We start from the raw sequence: 16,161 nt of genomic DNA on the forward strand, positions 1-16,161 counted from the left end.
CCTATTATTCCCACCTTATGCAGAGATTCAATATCCCCTACCCTCCTCACAGCCCTAAAATACTCCCCAGGCACAGCCTGCTGGTCCCAGGAGAGAGATCCCGGCTGCTAAATGCGGGTGCAAATAAAATCAGCAAAGGGCACCCTGGGTGTGGAGAAGGTACAGGTGTCAGCCTGCAGTCCCCTCCCGCAGCAAGATCATTTTTATAAGACCCTTTGTGTGGCCCCCTAGATATCTGACAAATGATTCCAGGAGCCTCTGCCTTCCACCGTACCACATGATTCAAAAGGCAGGCACTGGCCGGGCAAGGTGGCTCACGCCTGTAATCCCAGCACTTTGGGAGGCCAAGGTGGGCAGATCATGAGGTCAGTTTGAGACCAGCCTGACCAACATGGTGAAATCCCATCTCTACTAAAAATACAAAAATTAGCTGGACATGATCGCCTGTAATCCCAGCCACTCAGGAGGCTGAGGCAGGAGAATTGCTTGAACCTGGGAGGCGGAGGTTGCAGTGAGCCGAGATTGCGCCGCTGCACTCCAGCCTAGGCGACAGAGCTAGACTCCATCTCAAAAAAAAAAGGCAGGCACTGGCCAGGCACAGTGGCTCACTCCTGTAGTCCCAGCACTTTGGGAGGCCAAAGTGGGCAGATCACCTAAGGTCAGGAGTTCGAGACCAGCCTGGCCAATATGGTGAAACCCCATCTCTATTAAAAATACAAAAATTAGCTAGGCATGGTGGCGCATATCTGTAGTCCCAGCTACTCGGGAGGCTGAGGCAGGAGAATTGCTTGAACCCAGAAAGTGGAAGTTGCAGTGAGCCGAGATTGCACCATTGCACTCCAGCCTGGGCGACAAGAGCAAAACCTCATCTCCAAAAAATAAAAGTGTCAGGCACACACTTGAAACAAACCATTAAGTCCTAGTAGCATTTTCTGGAGGCTCCCAGCTGTAGCGGGAACACAGGTCTCTTCTCAGTTCCTGATGGCAAAGCTGTTTTCTTATTTTGCCTTTAGTCATTTGCTTGAACCACTCCAGAAAACTGCCCCTGTCCTGCTGCTGCCTGCCTCTGACCGTGCACCAGTTACAAATAAACTGGGAAATGCAAACGTGGGTGTTTTATATAACCTGCGGCCCCTGCATCTGCGGCTGTGTATTTTGTTTAAAGCTCCAAGCCTTTCTGCTTTGCCTTTGGTGGCGAAGTTTGGGTAAGGGTGTTTTCAACAATAATTCCACTTGTTTCAGGCCCCTTTTGGGGCTCAGACCGTTGCTCCTGGCTGTGGCTCTGAAGGGGTGGAGGTCTGGGGCCTTCATTCTGGGTGGCTACTGTTCTTCCCTGATACTGCCCCCTCCAAGAGAAGGGATATTTTAGGCACTGACTACATTGTGAGTTGTTGCAACCAAAGCAGCGTGTTCTCTTGCTTTCAAAACACAGGAAACAAATCACTGTTTCCTAAGTGAAAAGGAACAAAATCAGCACTGAGAGAGGTCGTGGGAGCTGTTTTCCAAGTATCTCAGAATACTTGGCAGGATGAAGCAAGAAGACCTATATTTAAAATCCTCTTTATCAAAGCCTGTTTGAAGTCAGTTTATTGTTTGGTAAAGAAAAGAATACAAAAGTTTTGACTCTCCTTTATTTTTTGGAGACAGAGTCTCACTCTCACCCAGACTGGAGTACACTGGCACCATTACTGCTCATTGCAGCCTCCAACTCCTGGGCTCAGGCGATCCTCCTGCCTCAGCCTCCTAAATAGCTGGGATTACAGGTGCACACCACTAGGTTCAGCGAATTTTTATTTTTATTTGTAGAGATGGGGTCTCACTGCGTTGCCCAGGCTGGTCTCAAACTCCTGGGCTCAAGCATTCCTCCTGCCTCAGCTCCCCAAAATGCAGGGATTATAGGGATGAGCCACCACACCCAGCTGACATAAATTCACATTGATTTAAACGTTTTGGGGACTTTTGCTGTTGCAATAAATTTGTGTGCCTGGGGAATCCCTAAATAAGGCAGATGGTTATGAGAACTATAATAATGATGTGAGCAAAACCCGGAGCCGGAACCCAGAAGAAGGAGAAATTAATTCTGACCCTTAAATCTCGGTGTTGCACAGAGGAAATGAACCAGGAAGGATGGTGTGGAATTGTGGAGGGCAGAGGCTGGGAGAAAAGACCTTCCAGTTGGAAGAGGCTCAAAGTAAAGTTCTGGAGTGGGAACTCGGGAGGAGGCACGTGCTCTGAGCGGCCAGCCATGTGATGGCCCTGGTTTTCAGTCCCTGGTTCTTGGGGCAGAGTAAAACTGAAAGGTTCGTATTTTTCATCATGATTTGCATATTGTGTTTTCCAAGTCTGAGAAGTAGTACAGACATAAATTTGCTAAAAAGCCAATTTGGAATTTGAAGGGACATTTTAACCAGCAACAGGATATTTGAACAAACTTGGAATTTCATGGACTTTTCCACAACCCTCTTCCATGTCTGCAAGCAGCTACCTGGCAGGATGCTCTGGGGTAACTGGGACTGATGAAGTCCCCTGTCTCATCCACCACTGCAGCTGTGAGAGGGGGCTGGGGCCATGGGCGGGAGGATTTTTGGACCATGATTAGAGGCAGACACCCCATCTTTGCAAAATTAAATGGTAAGCCTCCTCTTCATTTGCCACAATTGGCTGTCTCTGGTGTTTGTTGAGTTCTATTTACCCAACAGTTTTCCGTCGTTATCTTTTCCCTGCAGTAAATGCAACGGAAGACCGGGCGCGGCGGCTCCGCCTGTGATCCCAGCACTTTGGGAGGCTGAGGCGGGTGGATCACGTGAGGTCAGGAGTTCGAGACCAGCCTTGCCAACATGGTAAAACCCTGTCTCTACTAAAACTACAAAAATTAGCCGGGCGTGGTGACACATGCCTGTAGCCCCAGCTACTTGGGAGGCTGAGGCAGGAGAATCGCTTGAACCTGGGAGGCGGAGGTTGCAGTGAGCTGAGATCGAGCCACTGTACTCCAGCCTGGGTGTCAGAGTGAGACTCTATCTCAAAAAAAACAGAACAAAGCAAAACAACAACAAAACAATGCAGCTGAAATAAGCTCTACACAGAGGCACCTTTGGGGTGCACATAGAAACCCAATCAACATCTTTCCAAGAGATTGGTATTTTAAAAAGAATAATAAGCTATTCTCACAGGCCGAATGAATGTTTGACAGCCAATCAGTGTGCCCTAAAGCTTTTAGACAGGGCTGATGAATTATAGCGTAATTTCACAGATCAACCCTTAGATGAGAATTTTCCCCATGGAGTTGGCCTGTCACCAATGAATTGTTCAAGAAAATCTAGCCCTACTGATCCTGGCCATCTCCTGCAGGGAGAAATATTTGGTGGGGTTGAGGGATAAGAAAGTCTTTCATTGCAATGAAGTTGGGAAAAGGGGCTTCATTTGGGGACCCTTTGGTCTTTGAGACTCCCTGAAAATTATCTCCCGTGCCTCCTTCTTTGTTCCCACCACTTTAAGGGAAACCATGCAGAATGACAGAATGAGTTGGCCTTTTGCAGTGGGCCCCCATGGGACCCAGCATGATGAGAAGGCCCTAAAAACAAGACTGCCCTGGTGGATCCCTCACCTGCCCCTACACAAGGCTGGCACTGAAGTTCTCTAGAACCTGGGACTGGGAGCCCAAGGCTTGGAGGCCAAACAGCAAAGCTGCATCTAATCTCGGTCAGCTTCAGGGTCAACTGGACAGCGGGAATCCTTTGATTCTTTCAATCTGGGCATACTGACTAGGCCGTCAGGCCCACCTGGCTCATGCTGGTCATGCCAGTGCCCCAGCAGCTGGGAGCATGTGCTTAGAGCCATTAAGGGGGAGTGCAGCAGGGCACGCTGTGGAAGGGTCTGAAACAGCTTTTCCCTATCATTTATCCTGAAGCCTTACCTAGGCGGTCTTTCAAGGGCGTCCATAGCCACCTGGGCATTGTCTCCGTCCTTCTCCTTGAGGATTATGAATCAGTGATCTCTGAGTTTATCTCCCAGTCAGGTCCCTTCTGAGAGTGAAGGAGGCCTTGTTAATTAGCACCTTCGGTCAGTAGGCACACACGGAGACTGTCCCGGGCCAACTGAATGTATGTCACCCTGATTATAAAGGATGGAAAAGGGAACAAAGGTGACTCATTAATGAGGCCTTGTAGTCTCCACCCAATGGAGGACTGTCCTTGAGCCTCGTACATTCCAAGGACAATGGACATGCTTCTGTTATGTAATATTCCAGATGCTGCCACGTCCAGTGTACACAGCACTCCAGTTGCTGGTCTGGGAATGCCCTTAACATAAGGAGAGCCTTGGCCCCAGCCAGAGAAGATCATGCTTTTCTAAGTCAAGGTTATAATTACGCATTTCGAAAGCCTCCTTCCTGTAATTGTTCTGATGTTCGTGGCAGGCATGCGTGCAGACGGTGCACCTAGAAGCTGCTGTCCATCACCATCGCCTCTTTACAGCATTCCTCTCTGATTATGCAGGGAGCACAGGCTTTGACTGGCAAATTGATCCCAAGAGGCTTAGCATGGGAAAGAAACAGCTAGTACTTTCCAGAAACCATCCCACCATCTTCAACAGGATGAAGGAAGCCCTGGCTTTGCTGACTTCCCAAGAAGGGTCCCAAGAGCTTGCTTAACATCTCGGAAAACAAACCTCTGCATGCACTGATGAAGGAAGAAAAATACAGCCTGTACAGGCTGGGCGCGGTGGCTCACGCCTGTAATCCCAGCACTTTGGGAGGCCGAGACAGGTGGATTGCCTGAGCTCAGGAGTTCGAGACCAGCCTGGGCAACATGGTGAAACCCCATCTCTACTAAAAATACAAAAAAATAGCCAGGTGTGGGTATGCGCCTGTAATCCCAGCTACTCGGGAGGCGGAGACACGAGAACTGCTTGAATCTGGGGGGGCAGAGGTTGCAGTGAGCTGAGATTGCACCACTGCACTCCAGCCTGGGCGACAGAGAGAGACTCTGTCCCGCCCCCCCACAAAAAAAAATACAGCTTGGACGATCACTAGGCTACCTGTCCTTAGGGATTACGGGCAAATTCCAGACTCTGTCCTACTCTGGAAGGAATACCTTTGAGGAGTTGGAAGGATGCCTTTCAAATCACGCCTGGTCCTCACTGGCGTTAAATTAAACAAAGTTAGGTGGAGGAGCACCGTCAAGGAGCCGGTATCCCTGTGCAAGAGCAGACGTGGCTGTTGTCAAGGAGGTAATAAGCTCTCTGGCAGGATGAGAAGCAATATTTATTTTATCCACCTACAGGATAAAAGAGTATGTATTTAATGAAATAATTTATGCTGAGCGAATGCAAATTATCTTCTCTAACTGCAGGCAATTAATATCTTCACTGATAAGGATAGGACCCCAGGCTGGCTTGCCTCAAACGGACCTTAAGCTCCAGCAGCTCATACATCTATTATGTACATAATCCCTGGATTACATAAACCCACCTGCACTTACACCCACCAGCTCCACCCTCCCTTGCCAAAGCTGTCACTGAGAAGAATCAGAACCTTCGCAGATACATTCTGATCCGATGCCAGAGAAAAGGCAGCAGCTTGGAGCGTCAGGAACAACTTCGGGAATCTGACCTTCGGGACATTCCCCAGGCTGCCCTGACCCTCATCTGGATTTGCCCTGACTAAAAATACTTTCCTGTATTGCACTGAAAACATTTTCACCTCATTTGTTATACTGCCTGAGATCCCACCGACTGGAGATCTTCTTAAAGACTGACAAGCATCTTCTTAAAAATGTGAATCATGACCAGGTGCAGTGGCTCACGCCTGTAATCCCAGCACTTTGAGAGGCCGAGGTGGGCAGATCCTTTGAACTCGGGAGTTCAAGACCAGCCAGAGCAACACAGACATCCTATCTTTAGAAATAAAAAATAAATTTTAAAAAAAGTGAATCATGAAGGGCCCATTAGACATGTACATCTAGGAATGAAGTATTCTAACCACCTTGTTTTGCCGCTCACATAGGAGCTCAGCTAGGGATTTCCTGGAGCATATCACAACAATAATGCCATCACAGACGGACGAGGACAGAGGTCTAGAATGTCACTGTGTGTCTGCGTGTTCTACTCCCCAAGTAGGGAATGCATCCACAATCTTAGGCTGCCCCGGAGTTTTTATCCTTCCCTCCACGTTCTTTTTTTTTTTTTTTTTTTTTTGAGATGGAGTCTCACTCTGTCGCCCAGGCTTCTCTCCATACTCTGATTGTAAGCATCACCTTTCCAACACAGAAGTGTCAGCCCTGCTGGGGCTCCGACGTGTGACTGAGATTCAGCTAATTGCGTGTCCCCACAGGAGACTTGGACTCGGAACTCACTGAGGTGAGAGAGGAAGGCAAGAGAGCATCGTTTTGCTATTGTGGGTTGTGGCAGAGGGAGCTTGGCTCTGGAGACAGGAACCAAGGCAGCAACATCCTGACTTGGCAGCTGCCTAAATCAGGTGAGGTGGCAACTCCGTCGGTGAGCTGGTTCTTCAGCGTGATCCTGAGAGCTGGTTGTCCCTGGAAGCCTGACTAGTGCCTGTATCACTGGCTCTCCTGCCAGTTACATGAGCTCTCTCTATCCCTTCTTAAAGCCCTTCTGGCTTGGTGCTTAAAGGCTGGATCTGTGCAGCTAAGAACCCGTGGCTACCTGCAGACCAAAGCAAAAGAACAACAGAGGGGGGAGCAGGAGTAAAGAGATGTGGAGAAGCGGTAGGAGAGGCAGAAAGAGATTCAGGAAGTTGGCAAATATTTTGAATAATAGCTACTATTTATTGAGGCCTTGCCATCTGCACTATCTTTTTTTTTTTTTTTTTTTTTTTTTTGAGACACAGTCTTTCTCTGTCACCCAGGCTGGAGTGCAGTGGCACGATCTCGGCTCACCGCAACCTCTGCCTCCCAAGTTCAAGTGATTCTCCTGCCTCAGCCTCCCAAGTAGCTGGGATTACAGATGCGTGCCACCATGCCCGGCTAATTTTTATATTTTTAGTAGCAACAGGGTCACTATATTGGTCAGGCTGGTCTCAAACTCCTGATCTCAGGTGATCCACCCACCTCAGCCTCCCAAAGTGCTGGGATTACAGGCATGAGCCACTGCGCCCAGCCCATGTGCACTATCTTTACTCCTCACCACTCTGTTAGGCATTATTCCCATTTTACAGATGAGGATACGGGCTCAGAATGGTTAAGGGGCCTGCCCAGTGCCACACAGCCTTTAACGGTGAATCAGGAACTCGAACTCCAATCCTTTGTGCTCAAAGCCTAGGCTCTCCCTGCTTTGTTGCTTTGCCCAGGCCAACACTGCCTGCAGAAAAGAGTGGACCCTCCTTTCCCCATTCTTTCTGCTCCTCTTATCTTCCAACTCTCAGGACCCGGACATTGAGCTAAGCCTGAGGAACACCACAGTTTGCTCATCTGGCCTTAAAAGGCTGTGTAAACATGCATTAGTCAGCAGCAGCCCACACGCTGGAAAACATTGATATACTGGGGCAAACATTCCCAGAATAGATGACAAACCGCCGAGTCCACCACTCAGGGGATGGGATTCCAGGAACTATTTGCTTTCTGCCTTCAACAATTGTGCTATTTGAATTTTTTTCACACAGTAGGTGGATTGCTTCTGTTATCACACCATATATTGCAATTCGTGCCACCAAATCAGTTGTTGAAGAGAGAAGGGCAGGCAAGAAAACATAAATTGTGATTATTGAATAGTGAGATTATCAGTAATTTTTATTTTCTTTCTTTCTTTTTTTTTTTTCTTTCAGAGTGACAGGGTCTCACTCTGTCACCCAGGCTCAGTGCAGTGGCACAATCTTGGCTCACTGCAGCTTCAACTTCCCGAGCTCAAGTGATCCTTCTGCCTCAGCCTCCCGAGTAGCTGGAACTACAGGTGTACACCACCATGCCCAGCTAATTTTTTATTTTTTGTAAAAACGGGATCTTACTACGTTGCCCAGGCTGGTCTCAAACTCTTGGGTAACATAGGAGCAGTCCTCCTGTCTTTGCCTCCCAAAGTGTCGGGATTCCAGGCATGAACCACCATCTCCACCCTATTTTCTTCCTTAGGCATTTCTGCATTAAATGTATTTCTAAGATGAACATGTGCTCCTGGTAGCTACCACGAACAGATAACCCCGACTCACCCTGGGTTGCACCATGAGGACACTGATAAGAACACACGACTGCAAGGCAGGAGGGCCGCGTTTGGCCGGAGCAGCAACGCCACCCAAAGCCCTCTTTGCTCTTTCTGCCTCTCCTCTCTGCGGTCCCCGTGTCTCCTCCATCACAGGTTGCATCACCTCATGGGCACAGCATGTCTGCAGCAGCCCAGGAATCACACAGCATCCAGACACAGAAACAGGGGTTTTCTTTCTTGGTGTCTCCTTTTTTTTTCTTTTCGAGATGGAGTCTCACTCTATTGCCAGGCTGGAGTGCAGTGGTGCAATCTGGGCTCCCTGAAACCTCCACCTCCCTGCTTCATGCGATCCTCCTGCCTCAGCCTCCTGAGTAGCTGGGACTACAGGTGCCCACCACCACGCCCAACTAATTTTTTTGTATTTTTAGTAGAGATGGGGATTCACCATGTTGGCCAGGATGGTCTTGATCTCTTGACCTCATGATCCACCTGCCTCGGCCTCCCAAAATGCTGGGATTACAGGCGTGAACCACTGTGCCTGGCTGGTGTCTCCTTTTAAGAGTGTGGGAACCCTTCCAGAACCCCCTGAACTGGTTCCCAGGCCCACTCTTTTTTTTTTTTTTTTTTTGGAGACAGAGTGTCACTGTGTTGCCCAGGCTGGAGTGCGGTGGCGAGATCTTGGCTCACTGCAACCTCCGCCTTCTGGGTTCAGGCAATTCTGCCACCTCAGCCTCCTGCGTAGCTGGGACCACAGGCATGTACCACCACATCTGGCTATTTTCTTTCTATTTTTTTATAGAGACAGAGGTCTCACCATGTTGCCCAGGTCTCAAACTGCTGGACTCAAGTGATCTGCCCGCCTTGGCCTCCCAAAGTGTTGGGATTACAGGCGTGAGCCACCACACCTGGCCACCCAGGCCCGCTCTTAAGTCAGTCCCTGGCAGGGGGGTTAGAATCAGGTCCACCTGCTGGCCAGGCAGGGGCGGGCTTCCCCGGCATGTGGAGTGGGGTGGACACCTAGAAAAAGTTGGGGCCTTAGGAAGGAAGATGTGGTGAAATGGATGCCATGTAGACAGTCTGTGTGTCCTCTATGGCAGATTATTTTATAATTTTAAAATTTTCATTGACATGAAAACATTTAAAAAATTATCCTTGCTGTGTTTCGAAGCCCCGCAGAGAACTTTGGCAGGAGCCACATGGATGGGTTCCTCTGTGAAAGCTTCTGTTCCTTGTGGACAATAATCACAGCCTGCACACAAACAAAAACCATGTCTTGGGCAGGGGTGGTGGCTCACACCTATTATCCTAACACTTTGGGAGGCCGAGGCAGGTGGATCACTTGAGCCCAGGAGTTTGAGACCAGCCTTGGCAACATGGCAAGACACAGTCTCTACAAAAAATACAAAAAGTAGCCAGGCGTGGTGGCATGCACCTGTAGTCTCAGCTACTTGGGGGGGCTGAGTGGGGAGGATCATTTGCGCCCAGGAGGTCGGGTCTGCAGTGAGCTGTGATCATGCCACTGCATTCCAGCCTGGGTGACAAAGCGAGACCCTGTCTCAAAAAAACAAAAACAAAAACAAAAACCGGAAACCACGTCTTGTTTCTGCTTCAGGATATTATTGTTCTCTGGGAACGTCAGGAACCAAACAGGCCCCACGAGCCCCACACTTCCTTAGCTGTGTATCACTGGGTCACGGGAGGCAGGCTACTGAACTGAGGTCCCTGTCTTGGCTACTGACGTCCCTTTCTTCAGCTGTAGTGGCTCAAAATTAAGTTTTGTCCTTTGCTGTGAAAAGCGCTAAGCTTTTATCAGACATGATTTGATGTAGACCTAAATATTTAAAGGCTTGGCCAAGATAAATGAAATGATCTTAAAGGTGACTCACATTCCAGCATTGCAAAGTTGAGGGTTGGAGTGAGTGAGGCCACTGGAAGCAGCTCTGGTTTACTGAGTCCATATGTGTTTTCAGTGTTCCTTTCAGCAGGTTGGAACTGGCTGCAGGAGAAATCACTGATCCCTTTCAGCATATGTTGTACAGTCGCTTAACTGTTTAAAGCAAGTGACGCAGAAATTAAGGTGGGGGATCTGATGTCTTCCAGCAGAGAATAAGCTTTACTTTATATTGAGATCCAAATTGCCCTAGCAGCCTTGGCTGCTAGAACGTAAGAATAAGTGGATTTATTATTATTATTATTATTATATTTTTTGAGACAGAGTCTCGCTTTGTCACCCAGGCTGGAGTGCAGTGGCACGATCTCGGCTCACTGCAACCTCTGCCTCCCGCATTCAAGCGATTCTCCTGCCTCAGCCTCCCAAGCAGCTGGGACTACAGGCGCACGCCACCACGCCCGGCTAATTTTTGTATTTTTAGTAGAGACTGGGTTTTGCCATGTTGGTCAGGCCGGTCTCAAACTCCTGACCTCAAATGATCCACCCGCCTCAGCCTCCCAATGGCTGGGATTACAGGTGTGAGCCACCTTGCCTGGCCAGAATAAGTGGATATAAAGAAAGAAAAGAAAAAGAAAAAAACTCTTCTTATTATTTTCACCAATGAAGGAAACCTTTCGATTCATTCAGCATTCTAAAATTGTAGCTTAATCCTTAGATTCTGAAGTTGCAGGGTTTTGTTTTGTTTTTTTTTTTTTCCCTTCCCCTATTATGTCATGCACATGGCACTCAGGAGCTATGCTATAAATCTCAGAACAATAAACGGATAGAAGAATAAATGGAACATTAAGAATCATCCAGGTTATTGCTACTTGCTATTTAAAGAATGCATGAGTCAAACCAATTCAACTGCTACACAGGGACCATATGGAAATAGTTCAGAGCTGAATATGTCCGTGGCTTGCCTGGTCAGTAGGATATCCCAGCACACACAGGTGTCTACCTCTGCTAGGCATTCACTCAGAGCCTTCCTGTGCTGGAGGTCCCCGGCCACCCCACACGCCTTATGTGCTTGCCACCGATAAGCTTTTCACCATGACACCAGGATGTACAAATCTTGAAACTGGTGACCTAGAAGGAAGAACAAAAAGCCAAAGAGCTGTGAAGAACTGTGAGTTCAACAGAAGGAATGGGGCCGGGCGGGGTGGCTCACGCCTGTAATCCCAACACTTTGGGAGGCCCAGGCAGGCAACTCACCAGAGGTCAGGAGTTCGAGACCAGCCTGGCCAACATGGCAAAACCCCATCTCTACAAAAATACAAAAATTAGCTGAGCATGGTGGCACATGCCTATAATCCCAGCTACTTGGGAGGCTGAGGCAAGAGAATCACTGGAACCCGGGAGGTAAAGGTTGCAGTGAGCTGAGATCATGCCACTGCGCTCCAGCCTGGGTAACAGAGCGAGAAGGAAGAAGGAATGAGAGTGCGATAGGAAGAGCTCTGTGAACACTGGAGTCAGACTGTTGGGTTCGGATTCTCTGCTCTGAAAGTCACTTATCCTCTCTGTATCTTGGTGTCCCCATCTGCAAAATGGGCTGTGACGAAGATCATGGTGATGCTTGCTAAGTGCCTAGCACAGGGCCTGGGCCTGATACAATTGGTAGAAAATAGAGGGAACTGTGTTCATTCTTCAAGGAAACTGTAATTGAATTAAATAGGATACTGAATTTTGGCATCATATGGGGAGACAGGAACCATGAACTGGCTCCTAAGTTCTGAATGATCTGTAGGGGTTAAACACACAGAACTCTTTGTGCCTCGGTCTCCCTGGATGTGGAATAAGCTCAGGTTGCCAGCATCATAGCGGTTCCTTGCATGCTCCTGGAATTGCTAAGAGGCTGGTTCCCAGAGAAGCCCTCTGTGTGCCCGAGTGTGCCATGTGAGCCAGGTCAAACTCTTCTCCAGGTGCACGGGAACCTTGGAACAAGGCCAGCCCTGCCAAGGACAGCAACATCCTTTGTTCTCTGACTTTCTCAAAGCCCGGAGTCTACAATGTGATGAGCAAGCCAGCCTTGCCCTTCCCTTGGTGTCGTTTGCTTTGTGGGCAATGGTGGTGGGTGGGTCAGGCAGGAGTGGGCACCCTTGGGGTCCAGGAGGCTGACCCTGTGGGGTGCAGGCGCCTTTTTCACTGCTCTGGGGTTGACGAGGCGGATACCACTGGCGGGAGAGTGAGCAGGGGCGCCTCCCTTCCCTCCAACAGGGGTTTCTTTCCTTTTCTTTTTTTCTTTTTCTCTTTATTTCTTCTTAAAACAACAACAACAACAAACAGGATACACGTGCAGAATGTGCAGGTTTGTTGCATAGGTGTATGTGTGCCGTAGTGGTTTGCTGCACCTACTGACACGTCCTCTTACGTTCCCTCCCCTCACCCCTCACCCCCAACCAACAGGTCCCAGTGTGTGCTGTTCCCCTCTCTCTGTCCATGTGTTCTCATCGTTCAATTCCCACTTAGGAGTGAGAACATGCAGTGTATGATTTTCTGTTCCTGTGTTAGTTTCCTGAGGACGATGGCTTCCAGCTTCATTCATGTCCCTGCAAAGGGCATGAACTCATTCCTTTTTATGGTTTCAAGGGGTTTGTTGGTTTGTTTTCTTTTCTTTTTCTTTTTTTTTTTTTTTTTTTTTGAGATGGAGTCTCGCCCTGTCACCCAGGCTGGCGTGCAGTGGTGCGATCTCAGCTCACTGCAACCTCGGCCCCTTGGGTTCAAGCAATTCTCCTGCCTCAGCCTCCCAAGTAGCCAGGATTACAGGCACCCGCCACCACGCCAGGCTAATTTTTGTATATTTAGTAGAAACGGGGTTTTACCATGTAGACCAGGCTGGTCTCAAACTACCAACCTCAGGTAATCCACCCATCTCAGCCTCCCAAAGTGCTGAGATTACTGGCGTGAGTCACCGCGCCTGGCCAAGGGGTTTGTTTTCTAACCAGCTGTAGAGGGTTGAATGTGGCTCCCCAAAAGATGTGTCCAAGTCCTAACCTTTGGTACCTGTGAACGCGATTTCATTTGTAAAATAGTGTTTTTGCAGCTGTCATTAAGTTAAGGAACTTGAGATGAGATCATCATGGATTTAGGGTCCGTAATGATCTCATTCTGGTGGCTTTATAAGAGAAAGAAGAGAGATTTGAGACACACAGGGGAGAAGGTAGAAGTGGAGACTAGCAGGAGGTGGCCACAAGCTAAGGGCAACCAGCAGCCGGAAGAAGCCAGAACGGACCTTCCCAGAGCTGCAGGAGGGAGCACAGCTCTGCCGACACTTTGGTTTCACCTCCAGAGCTTACGGCCTCCAGAACAGTGAGAGAATGAGTTTCTGTTGCCCTCAGCCACCCAATTCGTGGTAATTTCTTGGAACAGTGTGTCAACCGTGGGTGCTTCCTGAGCCTTGTGTGGTGAAAAGTTCAGAGCTGTACCTTGTATCCCTGGGGGTATGGAGGAAGGTCACGCAGGCTCTTGGTTTTGCGTTGGTGGTTTTTCCTTCCTGGGGCACGCCAGATCTCCCTGCTAATGTCCGGTAGGCAGCTGGGGGTCACCTCTTAGCACAAGCACAGCGCCTGACCAGAGGCCAAAGGGTGGGCGGGGGTGAGAGCTGACAGGTGCAGTGCCTTTTAGGATAAGTTATGCATTCACATTTGAGCATTTTATTTTATTTTATTATGTGTTTTTTTTTTCTGAGACAGTCTCATTCTGTTGCCCAGGCTGGAGTGCGGTGGCACGATCTTGGCTTACTGCAACCTCCGCTTCTCAGGTTCAAGTGATTCTCCTGCCTCAGCCTCACGAGTAGCTGAAAACACAGGGGTGCACCACCAGGCCCAGCTAATTTTGTATTTTTATTTTTTATTTTGTTTATTATTATTATTTGAGATGGAGTTTTGCTCTTGTTGCCCAGGCTGGAGGGCGGTGGCTCGATCTAGGCTCACTGCAACGTCCGCCTCCCAGGTTCAAGCGATTCTCCTGCCTCAGCCTCCCAAGTAGCTGGGATTACAGGCACACGCCACCAGGCCTGACTAATTTTTGTATTTTTAGTAGAGGTGGGGTTTCGTTGGCCAGGCTGGTCTTGAACTCCTGACCTCAGGTGATTCACCTGCCTTGGCCTTGCAAAGTGCTGGGATTACAGATGTAAGCCACCACGTCTGGCCATACTTGGGCATTTTAAAGTTGGGTGAGTTTTCTGAATGTGAAGGGGTGATAGAGACTGTTGTGCCCAGCTAAGCCAGATGACCAACTCGCCGTGCTCCCCTAACCCTTGGAGTCCATTTAGCTTATGTAGCTCATAATTATAGACAATGGTTTGCCAAGAAATTGCTTTGTATTTTTTTCAGCCTGTCTGTGCCAAGAGCCGTACAAATGAGCATTGGTCTTTTAATCATATTTTCATATCGGTCTTTTGAACAATTTTCATATTGTTTTTCTGTTGGGGGAAATTTAAGATGGGGAAGGATTTATCTAAATATAGACGATGTTGCTGGCAACCAACTAGAGGGGTAGGCGGGACGATAATAATAATCTGTGTGTACAGAACATTCCGGAGGCAGAGCCGTAGGACGCCTGGCGGTGGGAAGCATTTACATAGAGCCTAACCATTTACAGAGTGTTTTCGTCAACATTTTCTTATCCAAGCTTAACAACCCAGTGAAATTTTCTGACACCAAATTCCCTCAACATCCAATTAGTTTTGTTTTTTTTTTTCCATAGGAGGAGGAGAACCCTAAAAGCTGCTTTGGGCTACTGAGGTGGCTCAGTCAGACCCACAGGTCCTGCCAGCGTGCGAGATGGAATTTTCACTGCAGTGTGAGGTGAGCACATGTGTGATTCTCAGCTGGAGGTCACACTGTGTATGTAGAACCTTCCGGGGCAGAGCTACAGGGTGCCTGGTTATGGCATGCATCCCAAATAAGGTATTGAACTGAAACCCTGTGAGTTCGAATCTCCTGGTGAAACAGGAGATTTGGGGGTCTGAAAGATCCTCTCTTTCACTCACATCAAGGAGGACGCGGGAGAGCTCTGGCCTCTGACAAGCCCCCTGTGTCTTCAGTTCTGCCCGCAGAACTGAAGGTGGGGGAGGGTTTTCTTTTCCACGGTTAGCCTTGAGACAATTGCTTTAACTAAATGGACTGAGGCTGCTCGACTGTTTATTCTACATCCAGTCGCGCCTTGCGATGCGGCCTCTGGTCTATACCCTGTTAGCGCTACATTCCTTCCTGGGGGTTAATTAAAAGCAGCAAGTCGAACCTCCCTCCAGTATGACCCGCAGCTGCACAGCCCGGGGACTCACTGCTGGACTTGCCAACCTAAGTTCTGGTCCCGCAAAGGAAAGGGAGTGCCAAGCAGCTGCATCAGTCGGTGAAGTGAGGACTGTATTTTGTGAAACAAACAAGCCAAAAAGAAGTATGATTGGGTAGGCTATTTTTATTTCTCTGAGTGGGAAGCTGAAAGGCTTGGGGCGCTCCTTTGTCACCCTAAATCTCATTAGATGCAGGCTGTGCTTCCTGCTGCAGAAAATCACCGCCTAAGCCAGGCCTCTTCCCTGGTACAGTGTGTCTAAAGGTGCCAGTGTAGGGTGGAGGGGTAGTGAAAGCATTGTCCCCAAGGATGCTTCAGCTTAGCCCATGGCGGGGGGTGTGGTTTTTCTTTCTTTAATTAATATTTGTTTATTTATTTATTTATTTATTTATTTATTTGAGACAGAGTTTCGCTCTGTCACCTAGGCTGGAGTGCGGTGGCGCTATCTCGGCTCACTGCAACCTCTACCTCCTGGGTTCAAGTGATTCTTATGCCTCAGCCTCCCAAGTAGCTGGGATTACAAGTGCACTACCATGCCCAGCTAATTTTTTTGTATTTTTCAGTAGAGACGGGATTTCACTTCACTGTATTGGCCAAGCCGGTCTCAAACTCCTGGCCTCAAGTGATTCACCAGCCTCGGCCTCCCAAAGTGCTGGGAAGACAGGCGTGAGCCACTGCGCCCAGCCTATTTATTTATTTTTGAGACAGGGTCTCGTTCTGTCACCCAGGCTGAAGTACTGTAGCATGATCACGGCTCACTGCAACCTCTCTCTCCCGGGGTCAAG

The 16,161-nt window shown here is 48.7% G+C and overlaps 1 long non-coding RNA gene across 1 annotated transcript; it reads left to right on the forward strand.

The window, feature by feature from the left end:
• Positions 1-4,945: 4,945 nt before the first annotated feature.
• LOC103879005 lies at positions 4,946-15,783 on the forward strand. The gene is made up of 3 exons (XR_639413.3): positions 4,946-6,472; positions 7,619-7,712; positions 14,789-15,783. It is a non-coding gene; the product is annotated as an uncharacterized LOC103879005 (long non-coding RNA).
• The last annotated feature ends 378 nt before the right edge of the window (positions 15,784-16,161 follow it).

Source organism: Papio anubis, chromosome 17 (assembly GCF_008728515.1).
Source record: "Papio anubis isolate 15944 chromosome 17, Panubis1.0, whole genome shotgun sequence".
In the NCBI taxonomy this organism is placed as follows: Eukaryota; Metazoa; Chordata; class Mammalia; order Primates; family Cercopithecidae; genus Papio; species Papio anubis.